The following is an 8445-nucleotide window of genomic DNA, read 5'->3' as shown; positions in this document are numbered from 1 at the left end:
TTCACCACGAATTATGCTGATGTGTAAATAACAGCTACATCTTCATGTTTATACGAGAAAATATGAAAATAAAACACTTCAAAGGTCCTAAAAACAGTCAAGGCTAACGTTAATGTATTTTTTCAAGTGACACTCACAGTTATTAAGATTACTTACCGGAAGTTATGAACAGTTGATGATTTATGGTCGTAATGTATACTTACCCAACAGAACAATATGATTTTGCAGAGTATTCCCATTACTCTCATGAGCTAGTTGTTATTAAAAAGAAATCCAATGTGTAATCGAGATATACCGACTGACAAAATCAAATTAATGTAAAGAAACCGTTCACGATGACATCACACGCACGGTTAATCGCTCAGATTCACGTCACCGTCGCCGCCATCTTGGCTCTCAAATAGAGACAGGATTAATATTGCTAGAAGGGATACAGCTTCGGACTGAGGCTACGAAAAAATATTTATATCATTTATTAAATTACCCATTAAATTGAATTTTATTACGTCTACTCCTACACCTTACAATGAATCCAACCCTCACAGTAATGTAAATCCAGTAATTATTGTTGTGCAGTGTCATAAAAATTATGCTGTATTGATTTGAGTATCCGCAGCTGTATCCCATCTAGACGTTCCTCAGTAGAATGGAGACCTCTTATTTGTCTGCGGTTTGTTATAAAATGATAATAAAACAAATCCAAAAGTAAACCCGAAGGTTGTTTTTGGCATTTTAGTAACATTATGTTAACATATTCAAACTATATAAAGAGCGTTCAATATCACTGCTATTATTTAGGAAACTATTTAATAAATTATGACGTTTAATTTATTCATTCATTCATTTTCTTTTCGGCGTAGTCTCTTTATTAATCTGGGGTCGCCACAGAGTAATGAACCACCAACTTATCCAGCATATGTTTTACGCAGCGGATGCCCTTAAGCGGAAATATCCATATACTCGTACTCATACACTACGGACAATTTAGCCTTACCTGTACCACATGTCTTTTGGACTGTGGGGTAATCCGGAGCACCTGGAGGAAACCCACAGCAACACAGGGAGAACATGCAAACTCCACATAGAAACGCCAAATGACCTAGCCAAGGCTCGAACCAGCGACTTTCTTGTTGTGATTGAGTTGCCTTAACTTATTGGGTTTAACAGTACTCAGTGGGTTTGAGTTCTCTTCATTTGTTGGGTTTTACTGTGCTCAAATTGCTTCATTTACTCAAAGTTCACAGTACTCATTAGAAGTAGTTCTTTTAACTGAAATGGTTTGTTACAGTCGGTTTCCTCAAACGATTTATGTTACTTATTGAGTTTTACAGTACTATATTGGTTTGAGTTCTCCTCATTAATTGGGTTTTACTGTGCAATGTAAAAAATAAATAAAGTAAAATATTTGTGATGACTGTAGTTGTCTGAAAAGTCCAGTAGGGGGTGGTAAAACATGTAAGATCAAACCTAACACTAAACAGAACCTAAAACCAACATATTGTAGAGTCAAACATAGTTAATGTATTTCAAGGGGTGAACATGCAAACTCCACACAAAAATGCCAACTGGCCCAGCCAGGACTCGAACCAGCGACCTTCTTGCTGTGAGGCCACAGTGCTAACCACTGAGCCACCCCTACAGACACTTAGTTTTTGTTAAATATTTAACATAAAAATGCCTATTCAAAACATGCACACTAATCCCAAACCAGCCCAAATTTTGTCAAGCCTCTTAAGCCTTTTTTACCAGCACAATCAAATTCTAAACCTGCAGAAAGACGTTCATCATCTGACGTCATCCGAAAGTAAACAAATACAAAATTAAGTAAAAGTATTACAATAAATAACATATATATATATATATATCTATCGGCTGGGTCAGTTCATGTAGGTGTTCTCCCCATGTTGGTCTGGGTGTCCTCCAGGGTGCTTCGGTTTCCCCCACAGTCCCCACAGTAACACCTGTGGTATAGGACAATTGGGTAAGCTAAAATTGTTAGCACATGCAACACATTCAAGATGTTAACATAACTCAACATATTAAGTTGTGATAACTAATTAGCTCAATAATGTTTTACAGTGGAGGATGGTTATATTCACACGCTGCTGCCACATATGCTTAAACTCCTTATGAAGTTATTTTTGCCTAATAGGTCTCCTTAAAGAGTGTTGTAGATTCAGCCTAAACCTTTATTTAGCACATCAAAACAGCAAGACAGTATATCCGCCCAATGTGACACTGCCGCAGGTATTTATACAGCATTTCATCATGAGGATTATCCATCTCAGCTTTGATTAACGCAGCTCCTGCTATCTGAGATAGAGATAGCAGTGAACACACCCAAGATAAGGACTATAATTACTACTGTATCATAATGAGTTCACTAGAGGATTGATTATGATTTATATTTGTTATTAAACTCTTCTTTTCCATCAACACAACATCGTGTCTGTAAGAAGTCAAAACTTAATTACCTCAGCTTGTGTGTGTCTAAATGAATGAAGCTTTTCAACTTAATTTATAAGAAAATTATTGTAATTAATTAAGTTGTAAAAGCTTAATTCAATTAGTTGGAACACGTTGAAGTCATTTAGGTTTACGCTATGTTTGTATATGTGCCTTTTTCTTTATTTGTCTGTTTATTTGATGCTTCTGGTTTTTTGGCACACTGTAAAAAATGCAGGGTTCCACACAATTCATTCTTGTTGTCTCAGCATAAATCGATTAAGTTAACTTAACACTTTTAACAAATTTATGTGGATTGAACATAATAAAGTTAAGTTGTCCCAATGAAATCTCAAGGATTGTGTTGTTTCAGCTCATTTTAAATAAGTAGTTTTAACAAACTAAAAGATATATATTTTGGAGTGTACTCTATATAAATATGGTATGTTCTGTACTTTAGTATATCAGAAAGAAGAAGAATCAGAATCAGAAAGAGCTTTATTGCCAGGTATGTTCACACATACGAGGAATTTGTTTTGGTGACAGAGCTTCTACAGTGCAGCAGGATTACAGAGACAGGACAAAAAACAGATAATAAATATATTTTAAAAAAATATATAAGTAAGTAGTGAGTGCAAATATACAGATTGACAAGTGTATGTACGTGTTTATTACTATATACAACGTTATATGTGCAGCTGTTATGTGCAAATTGGCATGTAAAGTGTGTTGTTAAATAAGTGTATATGTGTATAAAAGTGTATAGCAAGTGATGTTGGTTTCGCAATTATTATCATCAAGTGTTCATGAGATGGATTGCCTGAGGGAAGAAACTGTTTCTGTGTCGGGCTGTTCTGGTGCGCAGTGCTCTGTAGCGTCGACCAGAAGGTAACAGTTCAAAGAGGCAGTGTGCTGGGTGTGAGGGGTCCAGAGTGATTTTGGCAGCCCTTCTGCTCGCTCTGGATAAGTACAGTTCTTGGGGAGTAGGAAGGGTTGTACCAGTGATTCGCTCAGCAGTCCGAACTATTCGACGTAGTCTTTGGAGGTCATATTTAGTAGCTGAGCTAAACCAGACAGTTATTGATGTGGTTTAGCTCAGCTACTAAATACGATCTCCAAAGACTACGTCGAATAGTTCGGACTGCTGAGAGTACAGTGATTTTACCACATTGTGCTTTATGTTATGGGTCAGATCACACTACACTGGAAAAAAGCCTGGTTCCACACAACATGTAGGATTTAAGTTCACTTATTAGTTTTGTGGAGTGAACGTAAAACATTTAAGTTGTCCCACAAAAAAAATACTTCAAGAATTGTGTTGTTTCAGCTCATTTTAAATAAGTAGTTTGAACGAAGAGCAAACATCATCTTTTGAGTGTGTGTTTCTCTGGTCTGAGGGCGGCACGGTGGCGCAGTGGGTTACGCTGTGACCTCACGGCAAGAAGGTCGCTGGTTCAAACCAGCCTGATCTCAGGAGAAAATGTAAGTATTTTACGTTATGTCAGTTTAGTGGCTAATTCGTACGAATTCGTAGGAGTTCAGTCGTATGAAATTGAACGATTTTAAAAAGGAGGCGTGGCACCTAACCCCACCCCTAAACCCAACTGTCATTGGGGGATGAGCAAATCGTACTAAACTGTACAAATTAGATTGTACGAATTCATACGAATTAGCCACTAAATCAAAAACTTACGAATTGCCGTGAGATTGTGTTGTTTAAACACAAAGTCCAAACACATGTGCTATAGGGGAATTGATGAACTAAATTGGCCATAGTGTGTGTATGTGTGTATGTCCTGGTCCTCCAGGTTGGGCGTTGAGCGTTGGGCTAATGAGCCACCTCGTAAAAATTAGACGTTACGAAACACCAACATGGTGGAGCTAAATATCAACTTCCATATAAACTGCCCTAGGAGTTAAAAATAAGTAAGTCAGTGTTTCTGGTGTAGTATTTAATACTGTCCTGCCGCAGAACACAACAGCACTGAATAATAATAATCTCTTTGGATTATTACTGTCAATCTGCTTTCTGAATCAGATATTCCAGCCTGATCTCACGAGAAAACATAAGTATTTTACATTTTGTCAGTTTAGTGGCTAATTCGTACGAATTCGTATGAGTTCAGTCGTACGAAATTGTACGATTTTAAAAAGGAGGCGTGGCACCTAACCCCGCCCCTAAACCCAACCGTCATTGGCGGATGAGCAAATCGTACTAAATTGTACTACTTAGATCGTACGAATTCGTACGAATTAGCCACTTAATCAAAAAGTTACGAATTGCCGTGAGATTGTGTTGGATTTTCTGTTATATATGCGTAATGCTTCATATTTATCCTGAAACTATTGTGCATGTGATTGTACTACAGTTTACATTTTTGGCGTGTGTTTTTTAATAGAAATTAATGGTTGTTTTGAGCAAATGTGCATTAAATTCATCTATTTATTGTGTTTTATGCGTCTTTACATTGTAAAAAATGCTTTTCTTACTTAGATTTTGGTCTTATTTCAAGTCTAAATATCTCAAAATTCTTAAATCAAGGAGCATTTTCTAAACAAGCAAACATAATGAGTCAAAATGAAACCAGTTTTTGCTAAAACAAGCTAAATAATGAGAAAATTAATGTCAACATTATTTTTCTTACCCCATTGTCAGATTATTTTGCTTGTTTTACTTCAAAACTTGCCTAATTGTCACTCATTATTTTATGAAAACAAGACATTATTACTTGCTCGTCTAGAAAATGCTTCTTGATTGAAGAATCTGTAGATATTCGCACTTGAAGCGAGACAAACTCTAAGAAAGAAAGTCATTTATTTGCAGTGTTTATTATCTATTGGTAGATGTGCGCAGGAATGAGTGTTAATGTGTTGAGCTTTTTTTATTGGAGCATTCAACAAGAGTACTGATAGTATAGACAACAGAATAAAGCAAAACAAAACAATGCCAGGGATATTAATAATTACAACAGAACATGTTTAAGTTATCTCAAAGCGTTTTACTGTGTTGTGTTGTTATTGTGTGTTGTGAGTCGATGATGTCACTCGACACAGATCCAAAGGTTCGAGCGTCATCACGCCTGCAACAGCTGATCGTGGACTTCTTGGAAAAATGTGTCATTAGCAGCGCATATGTAATCAGTTAATTAGTAACTCCACAGCTTAATTGAGGTAAAGAGTTGAACAGGACTTTAATTTAAATAAGCTTTTATATATTACAATGTTATCTGCATTTAAATGTGAGTTAATGGCTGCAAGGCAAGTTTAATTCTATAGCACATTTCATACACATCGGTAATCCAAAGTGCTTTACAAAAACAAGAATAAAAGAAACAAGTATAAGAGATAAAAGCTAAGAATAAAAACCGCTTAAGGACATTTTGGGTTGGATTTTACGCGCAAAACACAACATATAGATGGAGTTCTGCTTCGTTATCTGTGTTTATTGTGTGTGTCACGATGCCAAAAGTGTAGTCATGTGAGTGTTGATGTTTATTCCAGTGGTATGTGTGCTGTTTTACTGGAAAATAATAGAGAAATTAAAGTGTTGCTTATTTAAAGTGCTTTTATATTGGTAAAGTTGTCAAAGTTAGTCAAAGTTTCACAGTATATTTTGACCTACATTATACATTGGCACATTATATAAATTTCGATCATTATCGCTTTCTCTGCATGCCTTAAGCTAAATTCAGATTTTTTTATGTCATTGTTACTTCAAATTTAGGTGTCCTCCAGAAGAAGTGAAATGAGTGTTGTGGTGCATCCCCCCAAAAAACTCAAATTCACTTTCAATTGCTTTTATTTCTACTGTTCCCGGCCGGTGGAGTGACCAAATAATGTTTATGTTTACGTTTATTATAGTTTTTAAATCACACCTGGTTCTTTCAGGTTGGAGGGTCTCCTTGCCATCATCCTGATCTCCATCTCCCTCCACAGATTCTCAACTGGGCTTACATCAGGACTTTGGCTGGGCCACTGCAAAGCTTTAATGTTTTTGTCTAGTAACCATTTCTTCACCACATTTGTTGTGTGTTTTGGGTCGATGTTGTGCTGAAATGACCTGTGCCAAGTGTCTCTGCAGACTGCCTAATGCTGTCATTGAGACTTTGATGTATTGCTTCTGGTGCTGTTTACTGTGATTAGGATCTCTGGTCCACCAGCTACAGAAAATGTTCTGACAGTTTATTACAAGGTTTCATAATTTTTACCACTTTAACATTAAAATTACAGTAAAAAGCTGTAAAAATGATTAGACTACACTGTAAAAATGACTGTAATTAAATTAAGGCCATTTTGACAGTGTAATTTGAGCATTTCTACAACTTTTTACCGTAATTTTAATGTTAAAATGTTGTAAAAATGATTAAACTACACGGTAAAAATTTACTGTAATGAAATTCAGCTGAATGAAAATACAGTATTTTTTTACAGTGTAGTTTTAGCCTTTTTACAACTTTTTACTGTTAAAATTAGTCATTTTTTACAGTGTAGTTTTAGCGTTTTTACAGCTTATTACCATAATTTTAATGGTTAAGAAGCTGTAAAACTGCTAAAACTGCACTATAAAAATTACTGTAATGAAATTCAGCTAAATGAAAATACAGTAATTTTTTTACAGTGTAGTTTTAGCACTTTTACAGCTTATTACCATAATTTTAATGGTTAAAAAGCTGTAAAAAAATGCTTAAACCAAACTGTAAAACATTACTGTAATAAAATGTAATTAAATGGTCATTTTTACAGTGTAGTTTAAGCATTTTTACAGCTTTTTAACCATTAAAATTATGGTAATAAGCTGTAAAAGTGCTAAAACTACACTGTAAAAAATTACTGTATTTTCATTTAGCTGAATTTCATTATACAGTCATTTTTATAGTGCAGTTTTAGCACTTTTACAGCTTATTAACATAATTTTTATGGTTAAAAAGCTGTAAAAAATGCTTAAATACACTGTAAAAAATAACTGTAGTAAAATGTAATTAAATGGTCATTTTTTACAGTGTAGTTTAGCATTTTCACAGCTCATTACTGTTGAAATTATGGTAATTTTTTACAGTGTAGTTTTAGGATTTTTACAGCTTAATACTGTAATTTCAAAATATTACTGTAATGAAATTTAACTAAATGAAAATATAAGATTTTTACAGAGAAGTTTTAGCATTTTCACAACTTTTACTGTTAGATTTTTTTAGTTGAAATTACAGTAATAAGCTGTAAAACTGCTAAAACTACATCGTAAAATTGACCCTGATTTCAACAGTAATAATGGTCAATAAATATACAGTGTCACGTGTGAGTTATAGTCCACTGAATATACAGACTTCCAGCAATAATCTAAGCTTGTTTTACTCAAGGACACAATAATAATGATTATTTAGTGGCGTTTATGGACCAACCATTGCATGTTCAGGACCCTGCATCGTAGATCTCGGCTCTAATGATATAAACAAGTTTAGACCAGAACATCAGGTGTGCTGAATTCTGCATTTCACACTTATCTTTTTACAACCGTGTGGGCTGAGAGATTTTCCTTTCCAGGTCAAGGGCTTTTTATTTCTCCAGGAGAGGACTTGTTTGCTCAATATTACGTCTGTAAAGGTCAGCAAGGGTATCTGTGGAGACGTTTTACTATAAGCGAAGAAGAGATGTGCATATTTTATTACGTTTTTCCATGCTGAAGTTAGACACTCACGGCAAGCATACCAGTGTAATCATGCTCTTAAAATCCTCTTATTGTGCCAGAATGATAACACAACTATTGTAAATGTGTAACCTTTTTACAGACGTTGTGTTTAAGATCATGTATCTACACTAAGTACTCTAATAAAGCTGGATTATGTGAACCCAAATGTGTAAGTTAATACTCTGCTATAGTGCTCTGCTAATGCTAAGAATACAGAGAAAACTGTGCAAGGTTAAAGACCATCTACAGAACGAGCCTCTGCCATTCGGCGCTCCTCTGAAGACATCCATTACATATTTACATATTTAATCTTCAGA

The sequence above is a fragment of the Danio aesculapii genome, chromosome 23, assembly GCF_903798145.1.
Source record: "Danio aesculapii chromosome 23, fDanAes4.1, whole genome shotgun sequence".
Lineage (NCBI taxonomy): Eukaryota > Metazoa > Chordata > Actinopteri > Cypriniformes > Danionidae > Danio > Danio aesculapii.
This window is presented reverse-complemented; position numbering follows the sequence as displayed.